The following is a 25,859-nucleotide window of genomic DNA, read 5'->3' on the forward strand; positions in this document are numbered from 1 at the left end:
CGCAGCTGGTGATTGGAGACTACTGCTTGATTGGCAACAAGTGTTATAGAAATGGAATATTAAATAAATATATGAACAGTAACCTGTCACGTTGGCCTGGTCAAATACTGAGCTGTTGTAAGGCTCCTCAACTGCCCTTGGGTCTCCTAGGAGCCAGAATGCTGCTGCTGAGCTAGGCTGTAGCCAACCCAGCTTTCACTGACTGACAAGTTCCTTACCCTACTGGGGAGCAATTTCCCTGCTTTGGCTGAGGCTGCATAGACAGGATGTGGTTTGTAGGCAAGATAGAGGCAGCTCACCTGGAGCAGCTGCTAGCTTTGTTGAGAGGAACAGAGTGTCCTTGCAGTGCTTCTGTATGTCATCAGGAAGCAGGTGTTTGCTGTGGGGGGAGAGAAACTGAAAGGTGAGTTAGTTTGTATTGCTCCACCTTAGCTGCTCTTCATTGTTCTCTGGTTCCTGTCTGTGCCCTGGGAGGTCCCATGTGAGTATGTGCATTGCTCATAGTTAATGTGATGATTCTCTGATTTATTCATTCCTGAGTTCTGTGTTTTCTTGTATTATTTTAGTAGCTACATCTATCCATATCTCTAAGCACCTGAGTTATGCTCTGTCAGTTCCATGAATTCTTCAAAATACAATCTCTTTGCAGGGACAGCTGACTTCTACAAGTCCAAGCTTCTCTGATTTGTTTAGTCTGTTTCTATGCACTTAACAAAGACCCATTCCTTGTACACCTCAAACTCCCATTTATGCCAAGCTGACTCGGGCTTAACGGGAGACAGCAGGTGAAACCAGGGCATCCAGCCCTACTGTGCTGGGTAGTGTGGAAGGGTTGCTCTAATGTTAATTCTTCCTTCCAGTGGGGTCCCATGGAAGCACCTCTTTCAAATTTGACTCAGCTACAGGTTCTAAAGGTCTGCTCCTGGAGGCTACTGATACCTTTACATATACAGGTAAGTGAGAATTTGACTTGGTATTGAGTGCATTTGGGTTTAATGACAGGTTTCAGAGTAGCAGCCATGTTAGTCTGTATCTGCAAAAAGAAAAGGAGTACTTGTGGCACCTTAGAGACTAACAAATTTAGTTGAGCATAAGCTTTCGTGAGCTATAGCACACTTCATCGGATGCATATTGAGAATCACTGGCTTATAGTCCCTTGGCACTGTAGGTGGCGGGTGCAGCTTGGCCTTAAGTCGTAATGCTGCTCTGCATTGTGGTTTCTGACCAACCTGGAACGTGGTTTGGAGGAATTGCAGAAGTGGGTAGATTTAAATCAAGATGCAACAAGACTCACACCTCAGCTGTTCTTAGACTTGTGCTTTCCCCCACTCGGCACTGTTGCTGTGAAATGTTATTTTTAGGTGTGTGTGTGTGTAGGGGGCAACTATTGAAGGGTTTATTTATTTATTTTTAAAGTGTAGCAGGATGAATCAATGGATGGAGAACAGGACTGAGAGTTGGGTTGCCTGGATTTCTGTTGCTTGCTTGCTTGTTCTTGCTTGCACAGTGGGGATAATGATTCCTAACTACTTTTGGTAAAGTGATCTGAGATCTTCTTATATATCACTTTTGATCAAACTAAGTCTGTATTGCTATTTTTGTACCTCCCCATAAAGCCTGGCTTAGTACTGGCAATCTTTAGTATTAAGCCATGAGACAAGTCCTAAAATATCATGAGATTGCCTTGAAATTTTTTTATAATAAGCTCTGGGTTCTGTTTTTGAATCATTAGGCCCATGATTTCAGTCTCCACAACTATAAGGGCTAAAAAATTATTTAACACTCCCCCCTCCCCCCCCGAAGTTCTCATGTGATAACATGATTCCAAGAGCTGGGGCTTTAAGAAAAACACCAAATCTTACAGGAGTCAGGGTAAAGCTGTGAGAGTTGACAACAATGCTGGCTAATATGTTTCTTTAATTCTTAGAAATTCCAGAAATAAAAGTATAGTTGCATATTAGTGTTTTATAAATGACATTAATCTGAAAGAAAGCTTTGTCACAAACTTGAATATCATTGACATAACATAAAAGGACTCAATAATGTTCTTAAGAATGCTTCATGCTGGGTGGTGAAAGATGTGTGAGGTCTGACAAAGATTAAATACTCCCACTTTAAACTCTTAATTATTTATCAGTAATAAATTATGAAATAGAATGGTGACATCATGATTCTAAATGGGAAACATTTCCATGTGGCCTTTTTTAAGCCGGTATTTTTCAAACTGCAGTTTGTGGAGAACTTTATGTTGGGTTGTGGAGAGTTTTCTAGTCACTAGAACTGGTCAAAAAATAAGTAAGGTTTTTGTGAAAATTCTGAAACTTTGCAGGTTTTGTTGTGAAGTGTTAGAAATGGGCCCAGTTTTCTTTTAATGACTGTTTGATTCATGCTTTTTTCAAAAATTGTGATTTTTCTTTTTCATGAAAAATTTTGAGGGTTGACAATTTCAAAAAGAACCCAGCAACAACAAAACAAAAACAATTTTTGAAAGGCCATTTTTTGACCAAAAATCTCCAAACTTCTTCTTGGAAATTTTTGACCAGCTCTACCTGTCACATATTATCTTTTCTTGTTTCCAGCTGCAACATTGCCTTAAAGAGAGTTAAGAACACATGACTCCTTTCCTAGCGTTACTCTGCAATGTACATAAATTGCTGTAGTTTCTACACATGTATAGTTATGTATCACATGTGAGTCAGTATTCCATGCAATTGCAAATGGAAAAAGAAATATTCCATGGAAAAAATTCCCTTTAAGGTGTCGATCACACTGTGGAAATGTTTGACTCTCTACACAAGTTTTTTACAACTTTCATTTAATTCTTCACAACTGTAGTTAATTATTCTTCCCAGTTTGGCTATAGTCTAATACACAGAATAAATGACTCATCCAAGACCACAGACAGAATTGGTGACAGTCAGCATTATTACTCTGTAATACCTGGCTCCCAGTCTTGTACTTCAACCTCTGAACTGTATCAGTCTTACCAGTTTTGCTTGTACTAGTGTTTATTGTGGGGAAAGTTTTTGTAACAAAGCACCAGGGGATAAGAGGGATCTCTACAGAAGAGCTACGTGATCTGACTAAACCATTAAATAGTACTGTTCTGTCATCTCCTGTGAGATGTGAGACAAGGCAGGTGAGATAATATCTTTTACTGGACCAACTTCTGCTGGTGAGAGGAACAAGCTTCTGAGCTACAGAGAGCTCGTCTTCAGGTCTGTGTAGCTCAGAAGCTTGTTCCTCTCACCAACAGAAGTTGGTCCAGTAAAAGATATTACCCCACCCGCCTCTCTAATATCCTGGGACCAACATGGCTACAACAACACTGCATATATCTTAAGTGTTGTTTCCTTCTAAGTTCTAGTCTTTGTTTCTAATTTTTCTTTTTGTTGAAGTGAATCAATAAGCTTTTTTGTTTTAACTGTAGGGGACATGCTGCAACATGGCTTCCACTAGGAACAAAAGTTCATTTTGACAAAAATGCTCAAGTCATTAGGATTTGGATAGAGAAATAAACAAGCATAGTGGAAACGGATGAAATTTTCTCGCAAAGAGCACTTGTCTGCAGCTTTCTGCTGCTGCCGTTCCAGCTTGGGACTGGACTAATGGTGCCTGCTTTTCTTCCACCCTCTGTCTCTGCACCCTCTTGCACAAGAGGCCACTGATCTCTTTAGAAATGGATCCTATTGCTTCTTCCTTGGTCAGCCACTGGTCCAATATGTTAACGATTGGCAAACTTGCAAATAGTATCAAAGTGTCGTCTTCCCCACCACACACACACACACACAAGTGATACAGTAATTTTTATGTCACATCCCCACTGCCCTCCTAACCAAATGACTTGGCTTTAACCCAGATACTACGCTCATTTGCAGTGATGTGTCTGTGTGCACAGTCATAGGCAACTATTTGTTTAGGGATGGCGCTAAAAAATAAAATAGCTGTTGAATATCGCTTCAGTGAGTAGTTTTGTCTGATAACGAAATTTGTCCATTTTTAATAAAGTGAGAAGAACTTCTGTTTCAAACTGTTCCTTTTATTAATGCAATTCCTAATTATTTGGGGACAGGGGCTACTTCTCTTCTCTCTCTCTCTTCCCCCTCTCACCCGAAGACCCCAGTTGGCTAGGCTTATAGTGTGGAATAAGAATTTTAAGAGAGATTGCTGTAATGAAAGTGAGAGTTACACTTATTAAATTGTAATGGTTGTAGGAACTGGGTGACTCAGGGGTTAAGTAATGGAGCATTTCATTTCTCTGTTGCCAATGAAAGCCAGTTCATGTGAGATGTCGAGAGTGCACTACCATCAGAATGGTGATTTGGCCTTTGTGCGGTGAGTTGTTGGTGTTAGTTTAATTCCCAGTGGACTAGTGTCCACATCACTGTTAGCTCCCTTCTTGCCTGTTTTGGAAGCAAGGACTGAATGGAAGTATCAGTTGAGCAGCCTCTTTGCCTTAAATAGGTTTGAGAGACACTTGAAGGGCAATTTGAGGAAGGCTTGACTGTATCTGTTCACTGGATAAATACATGGCTTCACAGTCTCGATAGCTGTCAACTGGGAACCTTTCCCAGCACTAAAATTAACATTTTTAATTTAATTAAAAATGTTAATAAAACTCTGGTTCAGGAGGCAGAACTGATTCATGTTAAACATATTCTTAAGCCACTACTGAGATTTTAAAGCCTATTAAAATCAGTGAATTATTTTCTTCGTTCTTTTTTTGTTTTAAGGATGATGGTGTGTGTATATATTGGAGGCAGAGCTGTTGGAATCCCAGCTAAGGGCCCAGTCCTGCAGCCCTTTCTTGGGCAAGTAGTCCCATTGAAATTGGTGACACATTTTGCTTGAGTTAGTATTGTTCAGTTGAGTAAGAGTTGCAGGGCTGTGAGAATTTTGAAGGAAACTTCTTTACTTTTATATCTATCTCCCATATTTGAAATGAAAATGGCATTTCTGACTCAATTATGGAAAATCAACCCCTTTTTCTGTTTCACCATTTAAAACACTGGTCCATGCTCTACTCATCTACTCTCTGGCATTCCCAAGAGAAGGATGACCCCTCTCGCCAGACCATCCAAAATGCACTTTCTAAAATGTTCTTCCCTGATCATCACTGTAACCATGTTATTCTTCCTCTCCTTCCATCCCCACTGAGTCCCTCCCCTGGCTACATATCACTTAGTGCTTCATTAATGTGTTTTGGGCACAACCTGTGTGTTGCTCAACACTTTCTCCCCCTCAACTGTGGTCAATTCAATGGGAGCTGAGTACTGCCCATACTTCACCACATTATGAAGAGACTTTTCTGTGAAGGTGTTGAGCAAATATTGTGTGCTCTGGCTCTCTGAACTTTCAACATTCTCTAGGACTGAGCCCGATGTTCCTATTGAAACTTACCTAAAATCAATATTTAAGTGAAAAGCTTTTCCCACTGAAATGATTAGGTATCAGTTTTTGCCTGTTACAATTCACTTCATGAAAATGGGAGCCTCTCTAATAAGTTTCAGCTTTTTAATATTAATATTCAAAAAAGAGCAAATCCTGTTTGTGTTTGAGGCAAATCAAACATAATGATTTGGATACAAACTAAACCAAAAAAAAATTCCCTAAAGCAATTTCTTTTGCTTTAAAATTTTAGTCCTTAAATTTATAATTGGCCCACTAATGCTCTGAGGTGATATTGGGGAAAAAAATGTTCAATGACAGAAAATTTGTGTTCTTTACTCTTGAAACAGCTCCCCATCCAATAAATGGCAAATAGAAGATGTGGTGTTTAACAGAGACGGGTGCCTTGGCTCAACACTGCTGCTAGGAACAGCATGGTCAAGTGACCACTACCTCGCTGATGGTGGCCCAGAGAATGTAGTCTTGCCAACCTGATGCTGAAGCTGCAAGTCTTTGGACATGATTCTGATCTCAGTTACACTGGTGCAAACTGGAAGCTACTTGTAAAGATATGTTGGTAAGCTACATAGTAGAGGACAATAAGCCCAAATCCCACCAACAATAGCACAGCTGTGTAGTGTACCGAAAAAATGGAAGTGTGCAGTACTACCTGCTGCCACCAGAAGGCCCCTTGTAGATTTGGATCTGCTCCAAGCCTTGGAGGCTGGCGCTCACCTTGTCACTGGAAGTTCCTGTTGGGGCTGCATGTTGCAGAGGGAAGAGGTGCTGGGAATATAGAGTTATGCAGGGTTAATTGAGAACTACCTAACAGAGGCAGAGTAAAAGGCTATCTGTACATGCTCCCTGCAACTTCGAACCCTTGAAGTCCATGGGCTACAGCCAGTAGAGGGAATATAACCTTCTATGAGGTTAATTCTGAGTATAGGTCTCTCTGCTGCTGCTTCTAGAGGGGGTTTCTAAGATGGAAGGGCTTCCATTACTGCTAGTGGTGACTGAAGGTGAGACAGGTGGGTTTTGAGCCTGGGGATGAGTTTTCTGAGACCAGAGGTGCATGAGTGATTTGGAAGGGATGTTCTGAGCATTGATGTGTCAGGGTGTAGAGCCAGGGGGAGGCGGCAGTTTTGAGCCGTTAAGAGGTTAGGCAGCAAGTGGAGCTTCTTGGCATGAAGGAGTGGAGAGTATGCACGGCTGTCCGTGTGTATGCACAGTGGCGTATTAAGTAGATTGATTAGATTGTGGAACTGAGAGCTAGTGGACCTGAGTCTGACTTTGCCATTGACTTATTATATGATCCTTGGATAATTCACTTAACCTCCCTGTGCCTCTGTTTTCCCATCTGTAAAATGTGGTTGATAATACTTTTAAAAGTCCTTAGATAAAAGGTGCATAGTATTATTATACCCACACCAATATGGATTTTATTGAGATATTCCAGAAAAAAATAATTAAATAGCTAATTTGAAAGTCTTTTCATACATCTGAATACCACTGACATATTAAGAATGAAGTGATTTTCTGAGGATTCATCACATTAGCTGAAGAAAGATGTCTACAGTCTGATATGGGAATTAGTTTAGAGGCACAGTAATAATAAGTAATTCTGGTGTAGTTATTGAACAGAAATGTAAAGCATTTATATTTTGTATTCTCCTAATGTATTTTCTCTAGAATGTGAAAAGTACATTCGTGTTGTGGCTTTGGAGATATAGGTGACTCAAACACGATTTTTGTTGGTCAAAGTTGATGAGCTATGAGAATGGGATTTGTCATCGAGGAAAGTAAAAAGATTTGCTACTGTAAGAGTTATTGTCGTGAATGTAAAATGGAATAATATCAGGGACATGAATGAGATGTCCTTGGTCGGTTTCCTCTTCTTTCTCAGATTAAACAGAGTGAAGAGAAAAACACTTCCCTTTCAAAATATCTTGCATTAATTTTAGTATAACCTGTATTAAATCTACACAGTAGTTGTTAATTTTCACCTACACTTCTCCACTTGATTCTGCTATTACCAGTGTATCACAGAGCAACTCTTTTGGATTTAAGGGGAAAAGTGCAAAGCATGCCTTTCGTGAATATGCTATTTAGGAATCACATAGAAAAACAACTCTAGGATTGATTCTAAAGGAAAGATGAATTGTGATTCCAATTTCAGTGTTTAGGTATAAACCTATACATTTTAATGTGTACGTTGTGTTTCAGTCAATATGATAATGTAGAGCCATAACAATTATATAAGTAGAATTAACACATTTTGAATGGTATTTGGATGTATGGCTGTTGACCTGTATGCTGATACTTTCATTGCTGCCATATACATGCAATCTACTTATGGTTAAGGTTGCAAGGCAAGTAATTGCCAGAATGGAGTGCTAAGCAAGCAGTCCCTGTATCAAAGAATCTGACCTTGTGAAGATAATGAGACAAGGAGAATTCAGAACAGATGAAAGCCAAGAGCACCTACTTTATCTACTGACAGCCAGGGAACACCTTCATGCTCAATCAGTTCCTGCTAATGAGACAAGATGGGGCAAGATGGTAAAACAGCAGTAACGGGCAAACTTTTTTTCAGCTTAATGATCTATAACTTAGTTAGATAAAAATTGTCTTTTAAACCAGGCAGTAACATAAGTATGAACAGAGAAACACAAAGAGTGTACCTAAGATATTTTGGTTTTGTTTTGTTTTAAGAGGATTAATGGTGTAGATTCTTATGAGCAGATTATGAAGATCCATCATATTTTCTAGATTACATCTTCTGACCATGATTCTTGCTTAGGCAGTTTTTAATGTGTTTACAATGTAGCCAGTAAATTATTCAAGTCACTTTGTTTAAGAAATTTTGTCACCTACCATTTTAAAACTATCCAGGAATTATAACACGTACAGGTCAGTTTAAGGCAGTCATATCCTTATTCTTTCTATTCTATATTAAAAGTTATGGCATTCATAAAATTATATAAAAATGTTGCATTTATTCTGCAGATGGCACAGGTACATGGATTAGTGCTATTAAACCTCTGTCCACAGTGTTAAATCTGTGCCCAAAACCTCAGACTAACTGCATGTTTTGTCCAAAATGACAGCTAGTGAAGGTGACTGTAGGTGGTGGGTTGTGTTACCAGGTAGGGAAACTCCATGTCCAAGTCTTTCTTACGGCCCGTGCCTCAGAGCACAGTTTATTGTTATAACAAAGAACACATCAACCAACTCACCTGAGAAATGCTGGTTACAATCCCCAGAGGCTTTTTCCTGCTTCAGTCAGCAAGGAGGAAAGAGGACACCAGCTTCCCAGAGAAGCTCCTGGACCCAGCTTCCTTTTCCCTATGTAACCCACCCAATAATGTGATAGGCAGGGACCCCCCCTAAACCATTTCCAGGTTGCTGCTTTATCATATCACAGTGACCCTTGTATAGCTATCATTGGTCTTCAGAGCCAACACCCAAATAACACTTCAGAGCCAACAGGCAGCTAATCCCTCTGGGCAAAATTCTGTTCTCTGTTTCAGTTTCTTCACCAGTGTAAGTAACCCCATAGATAAATAGATTTGAAGGGCAGAAGGAGCCACTGTAATCAAATAGCCTATCCTACGACTGAGCTAGAGCATATCTTTTTAGATATCTTTTTTTTATTTAATGACTGATTGCTAGAGCCTACATGGGCTTGGTTCTTTCTTAACTGGAGGGGGAAATGGTGGTTTCTCCCAAGAGCAACCTATTTCTGGTGCCAAAATAAAGTCACTTGCAGTAGATTTGTGCAGATCTGTGATCCACACTCTCCTTTCTTGCATGGCTTAATGAGCAATGAAATTGGCAATGTTGATACTTATAATTGGTCATAGAGATTAACTTAACACCTTACTGAGATATATGGGCCGATCATACCTCTTGAAGCTATCATTCTAGAAAAAAAGAATTGAATTTTTTCAATTCAGCCAGTTGAAAAACTTTTGAATTTTGAAAGTTTTGGGTGGGGTTGGGGGGGAAAGTAGACAGATTTTATGAATATTTTGGGGAAAAATTAAATCCTGGGTTTTTTTAAATCAGCTTTATTCCAGATTCACTAAACATTGCTGCATTGGTTAAAATATTCAAAGTTTTCTTTGTGTCTCTAACAGCAAGAGACTTATTTAAAATTAAAGGTGAGTGTGATGCGTTGCCCCCTTTAAGATGCCGCCTGATGTGCTGAGATACCACTGAGCCCGCCTGTTCTGCCAGCATGGGCCCCCTTTTTGCATGTCTTGCTGAACCAGGCTCTTAAGTTTCCTCCAGCATGCACACAGGCAGGGCCACACCTAACCTTTCTTCTAGGGCACATTTTCCTATGCATTCTAGAGTGAGTTCTGTTTTTTGCTTAACTGCGACTTCCTGGCATCCAGCAACCTGGACAGACTCCCTACCATCAGGCAAAACACTTCCATCCCCTGAGAGGATAGCCACCGCACAGGAGCTGGTTTTAGCCACCCGCCCCCTTTGGTAGCAAACTGCTTTGCAGGGCTGTAGAGGAATTAAAAAGACACTCTCTCCCATTTCCTCAGCAGTTTCTGTAGCTTTGCTCCTTCCCCCTGGGGCTTCAGCACAAGATTCCTTCTTGTAGCTGAGAGACCCCATGGACAACCCTAGCCACATTAAAAAAGTCATTCCCCAGAAGAATTTGTGTTCTGAGGGACAGCTGCCACAGTCAACTCAGCTTGCAAATCCCCAGCTTCCATGTGCACTTTAGCCAAAGGCACAAAGATTTTGTGACCCCCTACTAACAAAAGCTCTGTCATCTGTCCTGGCAGTATGTCTTTCTCCTGAACTAGGTCTCTCCTGACCACAGAAACTTCTGCACCAGTATCTCTCCAGGCAGGGAGCTCCTTGCCATTTATTCTGACAGCCTTCATGTGCTTACTGCCTGGTTGTGCGGTGGCAACTTTACAAATCCTGTGTGATATATGGCAACTGCCTGAGGTGCCTCTGTTCTTTGGGTAGAAGCATTTCCATGAGTTGTCTGCTGCCTGTTCCCACTCAGCACAGGGCATTTATTCCTCAGGTGCTCAGTGGAATTACAATAATAGCACCTTCTGGGCTCTTCTGCTTTTACAGGAGATTTGAGATGAGAACTGGAGGAGTGAACTTGGGGAGGTGAGTGTCCTGGCTCCCATCCACCCTCCTTCTTCTCCGGGGTAAAACAGGGACCTTGCTTCCCGCCAAAATTTAACTCCTCTGCCAGTGATTTATTCCTAGTAGGTTCTTGGGATTGGTCAAATTTATCTGCAAAAGCTGCAAGTTTATCAACTGTTTCCACCTCTTTATCCCATAAACACTGTTTTACATCATCATTAGACATATTCAGGAACTGTTCCTGAGCAACCAAATCACACATTCCTTCAAAGCTTGTAATACCTTTCCTCCTCACCCACTTATCCAGTAAATCTCTCATTTCGTTCACATAAGCCAGAATACTTAACCCAGCCCCATGCTTAAGGCTTCTAAAATTTACGCTGTAAGTTTCAGGTGTAATATGAAACTGTTTAAAAAACAAGTCCTTAAATTTACCATAATTGGAAGCATCATCCATTGGCATCTTACTGAATATGTCCAGAGCTTTCCCAGTCAATTTTGCAACCAATGTGGCCATTTTTTGATCGTCAGGAATCGCATGAAGCATGTACAGCCTCCCAAAGGTGATGAAGTATTCAGCAATGTCCCCAGATTCGCTATATGGTGGACAAAACTGCTCCCACTTGTGGATTTTTGGACAGGTGGGGCCCCCTGGTGTGGGGTTTTGGTTCCACTTCCCTATTAAGGCTAGTTCATGTTGTCTCACTTTTTCTCTCTTCTCCATTTCTTTGGCTTGTAGCTTCAGAGAAGCTTTTTGCCTGGCTGCTTCTTCTTTGGTTTGTAGCTCCATAGTTTACTTCTGGGCTTCCGTGGCTCTCTCATGGGCTGCTTTTGTCTGGCTTCTTCTGCTTTCTGTTCTTTTGTCTGCAGTTGTCTTAACTCCACCTGTCTCTGGTGCATTTTTTCATTTTCCTCTATCTGCAACCTGTAGAGCTCCAACTTCTTGGTAGCTTCACTTTCACTCATTTTCCTACTTTTCTTGTCCCTATTTTCCTTGCCCAGAATAAGCAAACAGAAAATAACAAATGAGTAACCATTCTGTTTTCTAGCCAACCCACTTAAAACACACTCAAAATCACCACCAGTGTCTAAGGGCAGTAAGCTGTGCACATTATCCTGCTCGACTATGCCACTGTGACTGATGTCTCTTTTAAGATGCAACCTGATGTGCTGAGATACCACTGAGCCTACTTGTTCTGCCAGCATGGGCCCCCTTTTTACGTGTCTTGCTGAGCCAGGCCATTAAGCCTCCTCCAGCAAGCACACAGATAGGGCCACACTCAACTGCAGAATGACACAGACACTGAGATCAGCTCTGGGAAGACTCAGCTTAAGGGACTTGTCCCAGCACTCAGGTGTCCACCTCCCTTGGAGTGCAGACCCAAAGATATATTATGAAATCTGCCTCCTTCCTCAAGGTGGAGGAAGGTATGGACAGCCCCTAAACACCCTCCCCATTATGATTTGCACAAACTGGGTTATATCATAAACAAGAAATACATTTATTAAGTATAAAAGGTAGATTTTAAGTAGTTAAAGGGGTACCAAACAGAACAAAGCAGATTACTGAGCAAATAAAACAAAACACACAAACTAAGTTTGATTCACTAAAGAAACAGGTTACAAAATGACAGGTTTCAGAGGAACAGCCGTGTTAGTCTGTATTCGCAAAAAGAAAAGGAGAACTTGTGGCACCTTAGAGACTAACCAATTTATTTGAGCATGAGCTTTCGTGAGCTACAGCTCACTTCATCAGAAGTGAGCTGTAGCTCACGAAAGCTCATGCTCAAATAAATTGGTTAGTCTCTAAGGTGCCCACAAGTACTCCTTTTCTTTTTGAGGTTACAAAATGTAATTTATCACCCTAAATGTTGAATTAGGCAGGGTGCAGAGTTTCTGTAGCTCAGAGTTCCTGCTATTTCTTCTTACAAACTGGGCCCCTGTCTCAGTCTGGACTCTCCCCTGCCTTTCCCTTCAGGTTAGTTCCTTTGTCCCTTCAGGTTCTTTCAGCAGTCCTTCTTAGGTAGGTCATGGAAGAGAGAGTCCTGTTTTGCCTTCCTCCCCACCCTTAAATAAGATTTACATAAGGTGGGAATCCCTTGTTTCCCAAACTTGACCCCCCCTTTCCTTTTAGAGGAAAGTTACATGAAGTCCAAGATAACGTTTAGTGTCAGATGACAAGACCACCTGACCTACTAGTGTCACAAAAAGAAAAGGAGTACTTGTGGCACCTTAGAGACTAACAAATTTATTTGAGCATAAGCTTTTGTGAGCTACAGCTCACTTCATCGGGATGCATTCAGTGGAAAATACAGTGAGGAGATTTATATACACAGAGAACATGAAACAATGGGTGTTACCATACACACTGTAAGGAGAGTGATCACTTAAGATGAGCTAATACCAGCAGGAGAGCAGGGGGGTGGGAGAAGAAAACCTTTTGTAGTGATAATCAAGGTGGGCCATTTCCAGCAGTTGACCAGAATGTCTGAGGAACAGTGGGGGGAGGGGGGAATAAACATGGGGAAATAGTTTTACCTTGTGTAATGACCCATCCACTCCCAGTCTCTATTCACGCCTAAGTTAATTGTATCCAGTTTGCAAATTAAATCCAATTCAGCAGTCTCTTGTATTTGCTTCAGGTTGGGGGGCTGTTTGTAAGCAAGGACTGGCCTGTCCCCCAAGATCTGTGATAGTGACGGGTCATCCTTCAGGATAGGTTGTAGATCCTTGATGATGCATTGGAGAGGTTTTAGTTGGGGGCTGAAGGTGATGGCTAGTGGCGTTCTGTTATTTTCTTTGTTGGGCCTGTCCTGTAGTAGGTGACTTCTGGGTACTCTTTTGGCTCTGTCAATCTGTTTCTTCACTTCAGCAGGTGAGTATTGTAGTTGTAAGAATGCTTGATAGAGATCTTGTAGGTGTTTGTCTCTGTCTGAGGGGTTGGAACAAATGTGGTTGGATCATAGAGCTTGGCTGTAGACAATGGATCGTGTGGTGTGGTCTGGATGAAAGCTGGAGGCATGTAGGTAGGAATACCGGTCAGTAGGTTTCCGGTATAGGGTGGTGTTTATGTGACCATAGCTTATTAGCACCACTGTGTCCAGGAAGTGGATCTCTTGTGTGGACTGGACCAGGCTGAGGTTGATGGTGGGATGGAAATTGTTGAAATCATGGTGGAATTCCTCAAGGGCTTCTTTTCCATGGGTCCAGATGATGAAGATGTCATTAAAGTAGCACGAGTAGGGGCATTAGGGGACGAGAGTTGAGGAAGCGTTGTTCTAAGTCAAAAATGTTGGCATACTGTGGGGCCATGCGGGTACCCATAGCAGTGCCACTGATTTGAAGGTATACAAATAGTTATGGGTGAGGACAAAGTCACAAAGTTCAGCCACCAGGTTTGCTGTGACGTTATCAGGGATACTCAAATACTCACCAGCAACCACACAACAGAACCACTAACCCAAGAACCTATCCTTGCAACAAAGCCCGTTGCCAACTGTGTCCACATATCTATTCAGGGGACACCATCATAGGGCCTAATCACATCAGCCACACTATCAGAGGCTCATTCACTTGCACATCCACCAATGTGATATATGCCATCATGTGCCAGCAATGCCCCTCTGCCATGTACATTTGTCAAACTGGACAGTCTCTACGTAAAAGAATAAATGGACACAAATCAGACGTCAAGAATTATAACATTCAAAAACCAGTCGGAGAACACTTCAATCTCTCTGGTCACTTGATTACAGACCTAAAAGTTGCAATTCTTCAACAAAAAAACTTCAAAAACAGACTCCAACGAGAGACTGCTGAATTGGAATTAATTTGCAAACTGGATACAATTAATTTAGGCTTCAATAGAGACTGGGAGTGGATGGGTCATTACACAAAGTAAAACTATTCCCCCCCCCCTCCACCCCCCACTGTTCCTCAGGCGTTCTTGTCAACTGCTGGAAATGGCCCACCTTGATTATCACTACAAAAGGTTCCCCTGCTCTCCTGCTGGTATTAGCTAATCTTAAGTGATCACTCTCCTTACAGTGTGTATGGTAACACCCATTGTTTCATGTTCTCTGTGTATATAAATCTCCTCACTGTATTTTCCACTGAATGCATCCCATGAAGTGAGCTATAGCTCACGAAAGCTTATGCTCAAATAAATTTATTAGTCTCTAAGGTGCCACAAGTACTCCTTTTCTTTTTGCGAATACAGACTAACACGGCTGCTACTCTGAAAATAGTGTCACAGTTACCTCCCAGGACGCCTCCCAGGAGGGAGAGAGATGGGTATCTTCACATCAGATTTGATGGCCTGTCGTCTGGTGAGTGTCTTCCCAAAACACACCCAATTATAATTGTTACATAATCCATATTTCTAACTTTAGATACAGAAATGATACATGCATACCGATTGGATAATCACATTCAGTAAATCATCTCAGTTATGTCCTATCCATATCATAAGCATATTTTCATAAAGAATATGGAGTGTAATGTCATAGTGAGATTCTGGAGAACAATATGACTGTTAGAGAAAGGTGCTGGTACACCATACTGCATAATAATGGCCCAGTGTGATTCCTGTTTACAGATTATAAGCAAGTCTCCTCTTAAAGTTTGGTTTGACAAACGAAACAGATTGCACTCTCTAAGTCTCATTATAAGGCATGCTTTTCAGACCGTGAATTGTTCTTGTAGTTTTTTTCCAAATCTTCTGCAGTTTTTGGCATATTTTCTGAAGTGCAGACCCCAGAACTGGTTACAGTATTCCTGTAATGGTCTCCTCAATGCCATATACCTAGGTGTTATCACCTCCTTACTCCTATATGTTATGTTGCATTTACTCATCCAAGCATTATGTTAGGTGTGTGTATGGGTTTTTTTTTGCCACAGCATTGAACTGGGAGCTCCTCTTCAGTTGGTTACATACAATGACCTTAAGTTCTTTAGGGACTTTCCTTTATGGGATACAGTCCCTCGTCCTGTAAATTCAGCCTATATTCTTTGTTCCTAGATGTATTAAAAGGGTATTGTTTAATTGTACTCCCTCTACCAGAAAATCCAGATCAGTCTGTATTAGTGACTTGCCCTCACAATATTTGCAGATGACACAAACGTAAGTGGGGCAGTACATTGTATAAGGAATTATTTTTATATTTTCTTCCAGATTACTGATAAAAATATTGAGGAGTGTTGATCTGAGAACTGATCCCTATTCAATCCCCTCTTGTTGATGATTTCCCATTAACAGTTGCATTTTGAGCTCTGTCAGTTAGCCAGTGTAATATGTGTCGTAATGATTTTATATCATGCTTATTTTTTAATCGGAGTTTTGTGTGGTATGAAGTAAAATACCTTACAGAAGTCTAAGAATATTATGCAAGAACAGTCATTTTTATCACCCAGATTTATAATCTTGTCAAAGAATGATATTAATTTTTGTGACAAGATCTATTTTTCATGAAACCATGTTGATTTGTATTAATTATATGCCCATCCTTTAATTCTTTGTTATGCTGTTCCATGTTAGCTGTTCCATTATTTTGCCCAGAATTGATATCAGAATAGCCAACCCCTAATTAGCTGGGTTATTGCATTAATCCTTTAACACATTTAAGTAGTTAAAATATTCCATTGATTTCAATAGTTACTTAGGATTTACATCACTGTACTTGAGACCAGAATTTGATTCATTGCTTAGTCTTCCCCCAGACTCAGTAGACCTTTATGCAATAGGAAAGTAACATTTTTGGCAATGGGTAATGAAATGCGGCCTTCCTATCTTCAAATTGGGATTGAATTCTATTTAATTTGGTGAGGTAGTTTGGCTGGTGGATGGGCACTGGACTGGAAGCCAGAAGACATGGGTTCTACTCCCAGCTCTGCCATTGGCTTGCTGGGTGACCTTGAGCCAGTCACTTTAGTTCTATGGCTCAGTTTCCCCATCTGTAACATGGGGATAATGATATTTACCTAATTTGTAACACACATTGAGATACAGTGATGAAAAGAGCTATGTAAAAGGGTGGTAGTGGTATCTACACAAGCCATTAAGCCATTTCCAAACCAGGGGTGGAGTGGGGCAGGATGTGGGAGATGTACTCTTGACATGCATTGACAGCCGTGGGTTGTTTGCCTAAAACAGCATTGGTTCACATTCGGAATATTTACTTTGCAGTCATAAGGGTTGGAGAGCTGGTTGCAATTTTCTTTACTTCTGTGAAAAATTTTGGGGGAAAAACCAAAACACTTTTTTTTTTTAACACTATTTGGAAGTTCTGAGAAGTTTACAAATCCTCACCATGTAAATATCAGGAACAAAACAATCATTACAACAGTTATCTTTTGTTTAAAAAAGACATTTATACAGGAACATAGTCATGAGATTTTTCCAGTTAACAGGGTATTGTCTTCTTAGAGTGAGAATCATTAGGACACCTATCTTGTTTCTAGTGGTTTTATTAAATTGAGTGAAATCTCCTTATGTATATATTTAACAGACCAGCTACGTCTATCAAGTGTCAATATTTAAAAAACAAACAAACAAAAACAAAAACCCCACCACCCTGAACAAGTACGCTGGTTTTTTGCAGGTGAATGTACTTTCTGAGTACTGAATAAAAGGTGACCAAATATCTATCTATCACTCTGTCCTCTGTCTATTTTTCTAAGTATGTAATTGGTGTGTTAAGTTTTCCATAACCACAACCTCCCATATTTTTTTGAACCATTCCTCAATGGTTGGGCCATTTTTCTTTTCCCAGTGAGAGGCTGCCAACAGCTGAGCAGCTAGTAGCAGATGAGAGATGAGTTCTTCATTTCCTTTTGGGTGACCATTTCCACTAGAAAGCCCCAGGAGGATTACCAAAGGATCATTTGGTAATAAATATCCAATAATTTGTGATACGTGGTTACAGATAGCATTCCAATACTCTCTAATGACTGGACATGTCCACCATATATGCATAATATCTCCCTTTTCACGACAATTTCTCCAGCATTTACCCCCATTCATTCCATATATATTTTTGACTATGCGGTGTGGTATCATTGAAACAGTATCTAAAAGAAATTTTCTTTTATTGTGCTACAAACAGAGTTGCTGGTCTTCTTTTCCAGACCAAACCCCTCTGGGGTAATTTGTCTATCCACATCCTTTTCCCAGCATGTCCGATGTGGACACTGTTTTGTTAGGAAAGCTGTCTGAAAAGATTGAGATAAATTAGTTATGTTTTAGTTTTCTAGTTCAGGAGTTCCCAAAGGTGTGCCGTGACACAATCCTGGGTGATACGCTGGCACAGCTGCACTCTCCAGTCAAACTCTTAGTAAAACTTTAATTCCCCATGACTTGTGCAATCTAAGTAAAAGCTATATAAATATAATGTTCTGAGCTGTATCTGTTGGACAGAGTATAGAAAAACACTTTATTTTATTGATTTTAAAAAAAAGCTGCAATATGTCAAGTTTAATTCTTGCAAGTACAATGATGCATTTGACTGCAAGGTAACCTAGCAACGTATGTCATTTACAACTGTAAAAAACGGCAAGCAGTATTTCAATCTGATATGGATCGATTTATTTTTTGAAAGTGAGAAGGGTGCACTGCTGGAGACGATAATGAAAGTCCAGGATCATCTACTGCTACACAAAATGAGCCAGCCACAAAAATAAAGAAACTGGTAAGAAAATACGATGACATATACTTGAAGTTTGGAGTCTCCTTTACCAGATCGGATGAGTACCTGTTGCCTCAGTGTATCATGATATAATGTATTATTATTATTTTTTTTACAATATTTGATTCTTTTCTAATTAGTAGAGTGGGGTTGAACCTTTGCTTACACCGCACAGAAATTCAGATTTCACACTTAAAAAAACCTGAGAATGAAATATAATGTTCAAAGTTTTAAAATCAACAAATAACACAATTTTTTAAAACAATTTTATTCACATTTTTGTGTTGTTGGTTGTTCTATTTTATACAGTGTACTTTGTGTTTTCCCTGTTTAGATGCCACATTTTTTTAAAGGGTAGTTGTACTAAAACGGTTTGGTTTCAAAGATCTTGAAGCATTTCTTTGAGTGCATATTGCTAGGGATTTCTATCATTCCAGTTGTTTACATGAAAATGAAAAGGAAATATGTACATTATTTATTTACAGTGTTATAGTTTATATGGATATCATTAACATTTTTCCTCAAGAAGTGTTAATGGTGAGTTGCAGTCCTTATTGCAGCGGCACAGGTGGGCCCCAGAGAAAAAGGTTTGGGAACCCCTGTCCTAATGGACCAGATGCCATTGCTTCTATTAAAGTTACCTTTCTGTATACAACAGGTTTTCTAGGAAGTGGAGAAACATAGTGTCTGACTTGAAAGTACTGGTACCAGGGGAGAGTGGACCAGTTAAAGTTAGTTTTGATCTCTAAATAAATTGGAAATCTTTCTTCACTAAGAACATAAGAAAGGCCATTCTGGGTCAAACCAAAGGTCTATCCAGCCCAGTATCCTGTCTGCTGACAGTGGTTAATGCCAGGTGCCCCAGAGGGAGTGAACCTAACAGGTGATGATCTAGTGATTTCCTGCCCTCCATCTCCACCCTCTGACAAACAGGGGCTTGGGACACCATTCCTTACCCACCCTGGCTAATAGTCATTAATGGACTTAACCTCCATGAATTTATCTAATTTTTTTTTTTAAACCCTGTTATAGTCCTAACCTTCACAACCTCCCCAGACAAGGAGCTCCACAGGTTGGCTGTGCACTGAGTGAAGAAGAACTTCCTTTTATTTGTTTTAAACCTGCTGCCCATTAATTTCATTTGGTGGCCCCTAGTTCTTATATTATCGGAACAAGTAAATATTCACTTTCTCCACACCACTCATGATTTTATATACCTCTATCATATCCCCCCTTAGTCTCCTTTTTTCCAAGCTGAAAAGTCCTAGCCTCTTTAATCTCTCCTCGTATGGGACCTGTTCCAACCCCCTAATCATTTTAATTGCCCTTCTCTGAACCTTTTCTAATGCCAGTACTGTATATCTTTTTTGAGATGAGGAGACCACATCTGTATGCAGTATTCAAGATGTGGGTGTATCATGGATTTATATAAGGGCAATAAAATATTCTCTGTCTTATTCTCTATCCCTTTTTAAATGATTCCTAACATCCTGTTTGCTTTTTTGACTGCCACTGCGCACTGCATGGACGTCTTCAGAGAACTATCCACGATGACTCCAAGATCTCTTTCTCTTACTGAATAGCTGTCCAATTGTGTGTATTCCTTAGCTCTCCCAATCTTTGAAGCTCTCTGATTTGTGATTTGGATTAAGGTCTGGATTATTTGCAGTGGGTATCATTGGTGATGGAAAAGAACTGATTTTATCTCTTCTCTGTACGTTTGGGATAGAACTAGACTTTGATAAAGGATGTTTGATAACGTATATTTCTAGTGAGTGTGTTGTTTTTTTTTATAAATCTATGGTAGCCTAGTGATGTTTACACTGTCACAATTTTCTTCTTCAATAAAGACCCAGTGTTTGGCTGGATGAGAGTGTTCCCAATCGCTACTGCTTTGAGCTGGCTGGCTGGATAGTACCATAGAATATTTGGAACAGCTACTCCACCCTGCTTAATGGGTCTGTACAAAGTAACTGGTCTCTCTCTCGATCTTTTCTTGTTCCATATAAACTCTAACGACATCCTCTGTATTCCTGCTAGGGTTTTATTTCAAAATCCTTCTGTGATTATCCCAGATAAGGAAGGTATCCTTGGCAGAATATTCATTTTGACTGCGGCTATTCTTCCCCACCAAGAGATTGCATATTTCTCCAGGTCCTTTTTCATTTGCTGAAGTAGTGGTTTGAGAATTAAATCACAGAACTCTTCTAGGGTTGTTTGAGATTTGAATTCCTGTGTATCTTATGGGTTTCAGAGTAGCAGCCATGTTAGTCTGTATTTGCAAAAAGAAAAGGAGTACTTGTGGCACCTTAGAGACTAACAAATTTATTTGAGCATAAGTTTTCGTGAGCTACAGCTCACTTCACCAGATAGAATTTGTTGTCCATTTGTACCTGAATGTTTTCTGGATCAGTGACTTTTGCGAGTCTGGCAAATATATAGCTAACATTTCAGAATTGGCATCATTTACTTAAAATCCAGATGCTTTCCCAAAGTCCTGGATGTCTTTAGAAACTGCTTTTAGGTAAATGTTTGGTTTAGATAAAAATATTACATCCTCTGCATATAGTGCTGTTTTTCATGTGTTCCTACAAGTTTTATTTCTGTGATGGATCCATTGGTCCTTATCCTCTGTGTAGGAGACCATGGACATCCCTGGTTAGTCCCTCTATGTAATTCAAAAAGGGGAGATTTAACTCCATTAATCACACAGCTTTTTTTTGGATCATGTAAAGGACAGTTATCCATTTAAGGAACTGGGAGCCAAAGTCTATATGGTACAGGACTTGAAACAGAAGGTTCTACTAAAGTTCTGTTAAAGGTTTCCTCTGCATCTAGTGATAACAAGAGAATTGGATCTTTTTTTGAACTTGCATTATGGATGATTCCAAGTACTCTCCAAATATTATCTGACATTTGTCTATCCTTAATGAATCCAGTTTGATCTGGATTCATATAAGCCGAGAGCATAGACTGCAATCAGCTACCTAGTATTTTTGCTAAAATCTTAGTCATCATTCAACAAAGATGGGCCTTTGGGAATGGCAAAATATAAGGCCACTTCCATCTTTTGGGAGAACAACCATAGTAGCTTCCTTCATAGGTTGTGGAAGTTCCTTCCCTAACAGCATGGCATTAGGGTGAGCACCCATCTTTAATTGAGTGGGACAGTCCCAAAATATACATTTCAAGTCCCGGTCCCAGGCTGAATGACTCCGGGATAGCATTTGTCCTGGAATCTCTGCAGTCCAAGGCACCGGAGTGGTACCAGCCTCTTCCCAGTGGCGGTGGTGGTGGTGGTGGGGCTTAGCCCCCACTTGCCACAAGGGCCTGCCCCCTGCTCCTCCTCTTCCCCCTGAAGCCCTGCCCCTGGCTATGCCAGAAGCTGGAGATGGGCAGTATTAAGAGCCACCCAGAGAGCCCAGGCTGCTGTGGAAACCTGGGCAGTGTGCCCCAGGGTGGGGACATGGGTTGGGGGCTACTTTTGGGCAGTGCAGGTGGAGGGTCTGGAGTTCTTTGAAAGGCTCAGGCTCCCTGAGAGGCTCTTACTACTGCCAGGCTCCAGCCTCTGGCCTGGCCAGGGGGTAGGGCCTCAGGGAGAAGAGGAGGAGCAGGGGTGTGGGACCATACACGTTGGGCGGGACTCCTGCATGTTGTCCCTTTTTGCATTTCGAAAAGGTGGTCACCCTAAATGGCATTGAAGATACCTCTCAAAGGACCCACTAATATATTCTTAAATAGTTCATAAAATTCAGCTGGAGTTTTAACCACTTTTCATACTTGTCTCTTGGATTTATTCTTGTGTTTTTGTTTCTTTATCAATTTTGCTTATCTTTGGCAAGCCTGCTACTTCCAGATATTTGTGAATAATTTCAGTGTTTGGAGTATTTGAGGTATAGAGATTTTTATAAGTAGCAGCACATATTTAATATTTTGCTGATTGTTCTTAATTGGTGGAATAATACATTGATCTTGAATCCCTTTTGGCTTTTGAGCCCTAGCCTATCACTTTTATTTCCTTTTTTCACAAAACACCTGCTTTGTATAACGAAGGGCTTTTTTAGTGATATCACTTATCAACATACTTAACTTCTCCTCTAATATTAGTTAGTTGTTGTAATGGTATTTCTGAACCTGTGTTTTTTGTTAATGTCTTGTAACCTTTTTAGCTCCTGTTCTAATTTCTATTTTTTTCTTGAGCTCTTTCTTATTTCAGTTGAGAGGCTCTGCTAATCATCTGACCCCTAAATACTGCTTTATCTGCCGCCCAGAGATGGCCTCTTTTTATATTGTCTGTATCATTTAATTGGAAATATTGAACAACATTCCCTTTAATTGCTGCAACCCGATCTTTGTCTTGGAGAAGGAAGCAGTTAATTTTCCAATAAAGTGATCTTCGGGACCCAGCCCAGCTATCAGATATTACTTCCACTGGTACATGATCTGACCATGTAATGTTCTAGTTTCTGCCGAACTTGTGCAGAAATGTGTAATCTCTTTCCCCTGGGTGCAATTCACTCCAGCAATGTGAAGGATTGAATAATTGGCACTGAGAAGTCAATGCTGTACCTGCTTTTTTATTAGATCTGTCCCAGTGAGGAGTCGGTGTGCAATTGAAGTCCTTCAAGTATAATTTTCCCCTTCCTCAAAGTGTTGCAGTGTTTTAAAGAAGTCGGTAGTGAGGGGGCATGGCCTCCGTCCCAGCCGGATGGAGGGACAGCTGCGACCGCCCCTTGGTGGGCAGAGCCAGGAGACCCACACCCGCCCCGCTGGAAGCAGAGGGGTGGGACAGGAACCAGAAGTGTAAGAGGCAGGCCCTCCAGCTCAGCTGGAGAGGAGCTTCTGGAGGAGGAGGAAGTATCTCACCTGCTGCTGGAGCTCGAACCCGAGAGCAACCGCTGCAGTGCCTGAGATGTGGAAGAACTGCCAGAGCTACCAGTCACCACAGACACCAAGGAGTTGCTGGGGCTGCCGTTAGCTGTTTATCCCAATGAGATGGATGATGAACCAGGGACCCAGGTAACCCCCCTTGAACGGGAGTGTAGGAAGTAGCCCAGGGGAGCTGAATATAGATTGGCTGTGTTGCTGACTGACAGCCGGCCAGCGTGTTGCAGCCAGATTTCCCCACTGACCCATGCAGTGGAGTTGGGTGAGCCCTCATCCCCCTACCCCTGTCACTTCACCCCTGGGGTGGCAGTGGCAGCCACCCCACCATAGGCCAAGAGGACTGCGTTTGTTGGTGGTCCACCAGAGCCAGGACCCCCAACTGTTTGATGTGTTGCCCTGTCTAAGGGCCTAGGTTTATAGACTTTGCTGTCCTGCCCTGTCTGAGGACCCGGGTGTATGGACTCTTTATTGCTCTGTCCTGACTCCAGGCCAGAGCCTCCTGACTTTGCTGCCTGGCCTGCTTGAGGGCCTGGGCTTGAAGACTTTACTGCTGTCCTGGCTACAGGCCAGAGCCTCTTAATTGCATACTGCCTCGCTCTGCCTGAGGGCTGGGACTTATAAGCATTACTTCTCTACCCCGCTGAGTGGCAGAGACCCCTGTGCTAAATCCCCCTGAACTGTGCCCTCCCTGAGGCCTTGTAGTGAGGGGAAGTGGACTCCCTCCCAGAAGGATGGAGGGACAGCTGTGACCACCTTACGAAGTCCTTACATAAAGTTTTTTGGTTTGAAGATACACTGAGCCCACTGTTGTTAATAACCCAGTGGTTGTGCCCTTTAACAATATAAATCATCCCTCCTTGTCCTTAGATTATCTTTAATCTGAAGAAGGACATATTTAGCAAATATTTTGCCCACTCCTCTTTTCTTTAACTGAAGCAGAATACGTCTGTTAACGAGTTATCTTTCATGCCCATAATTTGTCTGATGTGAAAAATAGTTTCTTGAAGTAGAATAACTGAGAGTGGTTTTTTTTTAAATTCTACCAGGGCTTTTTTCCTTTTGATGACCTCATTTAGCCCTTTGACGGTCAAAGATGTTATTTAAAAAGAAGAGACACTGAGAGTAACTATTTATTTAGCTTATTGGAAAAACCTGAAATGATTGTGATTCTTTAGCTGTTTGACATATACCCTTGTGTTGCCAATTTCTCTCATTTCTAGTTACATTGCATTCACTGTTTTGTGCCTGAATATACCTTGGTTTCTGTTTTTGTAAACTTCCATATCCACTTCTTGATTAATCCCCCCCCATCTCCCCAGTTCCTTCCCCTTTTCTGCATTCCCCTTACTCTAAATCCACAAATGAAATACCAACATAATTTGTAAAACAGTCCCCAAACGACTTTGCTTTGCTGAATCTTAAACCCTTGTTCTCTCCCCATAAGCACTTGGACTGTTTCTCTTGCACTTCAAAGAAGGTACATTCTCCACCTATGGGACTGTGACCCTCGCCCCTTCGGGATAGATTGCCATCTGATCATTTGAGTTACTGGGGAGGGGTGGAAATTACCCACAACTCCTAAAGGTTCCTTCGCTTCCCCGCTCTATTTTCTCCAATCTCCTCCAGCCTTGAAATCCCCCCTCTTATTATTCTTTATTTACTGTATGTTTTAAAATACAGGGCACATTGATCACCCCAGTTGATCATCCCAATTAAAGTAAACTTCATACTATTTTCTGTATAACATTACAGTTACTGTTCAGCTGTTCATTCCTGGTGGCTCCAAGAAGTCCCCTCTTATTAGTTTTTGGATTACTGGTCAGGTTTCTGAGTTCTCTAGTTCAGCTTCAGCGTCTACCATTGCCAGTATGGTGTTTAGAGTCTTTTGTCTTTTCTTTTCCTGTCTTTTTTTTCCCCTGCGTATCACCATTTGCCAAGAGTTTTTCAACAGCTTTTCTATAGTTGCTATCTCTGGAGAGTTGTAATATGTAGTCCTGAATTGAGTGCAGGGGATTGGACTAGAAGACTTCTTGAGGTCCCTTCCAGTCCTACGATTTCTATGATTCTTATGTTCTATTTTGAATTCTGTCCTCCACAGTACTTGCAACTCTTCCCATGTGCTTGTCACCTGCAAACTTTACAAACATATTCTCCACTCCATTATCCAAGTCATTAATGAAAATATTAAATAGTACCCCTGCAGGTAGTAATCTCATCTAGACCACATTTCCCTAGTTTGTTTATGAGGATATCATGTGGGACTGTGTCAAAAACCTTACTGAAATCAAGGTGAATCATATCTATTGCTTCTTCTCCTATGCCCCAAGCTAGTAACCCGGTCAAAGAAGGCAATTAAATTGGCTTGGCATGATTTGTTCCTGACAGTTACTTATAACTTTAGTGTCCTCTATGTGCTTGCAAATTGTTTGATAATTTGTTCCAGTTTCTTTTCAGAAACTGAAGTTTGGCTGACTGGTGTATAATTTCTAGGCACCCCTTTCCCCCACTTTTTTAAAGAGAGACAAACATAGTACCTTTCTCCAGTCCTCGGGCACCTCACCTGTTCCCATGTGTTCTTGAAGGTAATTGCTAATGGTTCCAAGATTGCTTCAGCTAGTTTCTTAAGTACCCTGGAGTGAATTTCATGAGGCCTTGCTAACTTGAATACATGTAAATTATTGAAATATTATTGATCCTGGTCTTTCCGTATTCTGGCTTGTTTTCCTTATCCCTTATTTTTAATATTTTGTTAAACATCTAGTCACAATTAGTCTT

At 41.0% G+C, this 25,859-nt stretch overlaps 1 long non-coding RNA gene across 3 annotated transcripts in view; it reads left to right on the forward strand.

Moving 5' to 3' along the window:
* The first annotated feature begins 433 nt into the window (after nucleotides 1–433).
* LOC142071013 (uncharacterized) overlaps nucleotides 434–25,859 on the forward strand; it is a 94,283-nt gene continuing 68,857 nt past the window's right edge. The window contains exons 1-4 of one of the 3 annotated variants that reach the window (XR_012666967.1): nucleotides 434–481; nucleotides 861–953; nucleotides 14,735–14,843; nucleotides 18,111–18,200. This is a non-coding gene — a long non-coding RNA (uncharacterized LOC142071013). Of the gene's footprint in view, nucleotides 482–860; nucleotides 954–3,430; nucleotides 3,957–14,734; nucleotides 14,844–18,110; nucleotides 18,201–25,859 lie in introns of those variants that run through there. The other 2 variants (XR_012666968.1, XR_012666966.1) reach the window with 2 other exon arrangements.

Source organism: Caretta caretta, chromosome 2, assembly GCF_965140235.1.
Source record: "Caretta caretta isolate rCarCar2 chromosome 2, rCarCar1.hap1, whole genome shotgun sequence".
NCBI lineage: Eukaryota > Metazoa > Chordata > Testudines > Cheloniidae > Caretta > Caretta caretta.